The sequence below is a fragment of the Octopus bimaculoides genome, chromosome 16, assembly GCF_001194135.2.
Source record: "Octopus bimaculoides isolate UCB-OBI-ISO-001 chromosome 16, ASM119413v2, whole genome shotgun sequence".
NCBI lineage: Eukaryota > Metazoa > Mollusca > Cephalopoda > Octopoda > Octopodidae > Octopus > Octopus bimaculoides.
Window position 1 is genome coordinate 37238710 of NC_068996.1, and position 2407 is coordinate 37241116.

A 2407-nucleotide genomic window follows, 5' to 3' on the forward strand; every position below is an offset into this window, starting at 1 on the left:
GTGTTGCCATCCGGTTTCACCAGTCCTCAGTCAAATCGTCCAACCCATGCTAGCATGGAAAGCGGACGTTAAACGATGATGATGATGATGATGATGATATATATATCGATTTAAATAAGAGCTAAAAGATGATCCATTGTAAAAACTTTATTATGACCTATGATCATTTCGATGCAATATCCAGATCAATTCATGTATATTATAAAATATGGAATATTGTATCTCTTCAGGGTCAGATTAATTCATAGCAGACAGTAAAAATAGACAACATTCATAGTTGTCCTAGAATTACATGTAAATAAATATTTTTAATATCTAACAGTTTTTTCTTCGGTCTGAGTTTTTTATTTACTTTCATAAGTCCAACTAGTTCCTTATCTAGCTTCATAGGATAACATCATAAATTAGCATCACTTCTCATTTACTCTGTCTCCTAACGGTTTCAAGACCGATATGCTATACAGTTTCATTATGTATCATGTCTTTTCAACTTGTTTATTTACATGTAATTATAGGACAACTATGAATGTTGTCTATTTTTACTGTCTGCTGTGAATTAATCTGACCCTGAAGAGATATAATATTCCATATTTTATAATATGCATGAGTTGGTCTGGATATTGCATCGAAATGATCATAGGTCATAATAAAGTTTTTACAATGGATCATCTTTTAGCTCTTATTTAAATCTATATACATACAAAAACTCACATGTGAGAATTTTGCTCCGTTTGATAACAGATACAATATTTTTACCAAATTTTGGTAGAGATCTATAAATACATATATATATATATATATATATATATATATATGTTTGTGTGTCTGTGTCTGTCCCCCCAGCATCGCTTGACAACCGGTTCAGCAAAAGAGACCGATAGAGTAAGTACTAGGCTTACAAAGAATAAGTCCTGGGGTTGATTTGCTCGACTAAAGGCGGTGCCCCAGCATGGCCACAGTCAAATGACTGAAACAAGTAAAAGAGTATCAATAATTAGAGTTATGTGGGGTCATTCTCAAGTGCTACTGGTAACATGTAACCCAGTACAGCCTGTCGCGTAGTCAAGCTGTGAATAACTAAACTGGCAACCCCACCAATCTTACTTGGTCAGAAGGGTGAATTTTGATACCCTGCAGAATGCAAAGCAATACTCAGCAAAGGGCCAAGAAGCTCAAATAATGTGTATATATAAGAGTTAAACTCAATGGTGAAATGTGTAGATAGTAAAAAATGTGTATATAGAAAAGTTAACCTCAGTGATGAAGAATTCCTGAGCCAGGGTCATGATGAAGTCATGGGAAGCAATATGGCAGATGTGAAGTTGGGCATATTGATCTACATTCAACATATGATTTTCGTTCAGCAAAACTACATGACACAGCCTGGACAGAAGAGCCTCTTCAGCCAATGGTCAGTTTAGGATCAACCAATCTAGTTAGTGGATTAATGTCATTTGAAATGGAATTGGCAATTCATCAATGCACTTTAGCGACTTGAAAACACTGTGGGACCTCATAGTATCCCCAACTAAGATTGGTTGACTAGTAAAAAAAAAAAAAAAAAAATTAGAGTTTGGGGTCACCAGATCATGGTTTCAATTTCCAGACCAGGTGGAGCATTACATTCTTAAGCATAACACTTCATTTCAGATGGCAAAAATTGATTTGATGATGGGAATGAGCTAATGTACAACACAAACATTTGATTGCTTTAAGCAAGTCATTTGTGCAGGTTTGTTCAGCAACAAATTGCAGAACCCTCAGCTTGTCATTTATGACAGAAGTGCTCGTCACGTCATGTTCAAATACATTCCATTTGTAACTATCTCACGTGAATGTGTGTTTGTGAGTGTGTGAGTGTGTTTATAGATTGTGTGGTTATCAAGCCCATTTCCCAACCATGTGGTCTTGGGTTCAATCCCTCTGTACAGCAGCTTGGGTTAATATAATTACAACTTCACGTTGGAAGCGCAAACTTGTAATGATTTTTTGGATGTTGGCTCTCGGGAATTAGCTACAAATTTTCTGTTAGTTATGTTTTTGTCAAATTTTTGAAATATGTATGTATATGTGTGTATATATGGATAGATGGATATATGTATATACTTATCTTTTATCTTTTACTACTTTTAGTCATTGTAATGTGGTCATGCCTGGGTACTGCCTTAAAGAGTTTCTAATCAAACGAATCAACCCCAGCACTTTTATTTTTTTAAAGTCTGGCATTTATTCTATCAGACTCTTTTGCTGAACTGCTAAATCATGGTTATATACACAAACCAACAGTGGTTGCCAAGCAGTGGTGGTGGGGCGACAAACATATACACAAAGACACACTCACGCATGCACACACACTCACACACACACACACACACACACACACTCACACTCACACACACACATCCAC

The 2407-nt window shown here is 35.9% G+C and overlaps 1 protein-coding gene across 1 annotated transcript in view; it reads left to right on the forward strand.

Moving 5' to 3' along the window:
• Positions 1-2407, forward strand: part of LOC106867814 (myosin-2 heavy chain) — a 49148-nt gene that overhangs the window by 27349 nt on the left and 19392 nt on the right. The gene's annotated exons all lie outside the window — the stretch shown is intronic.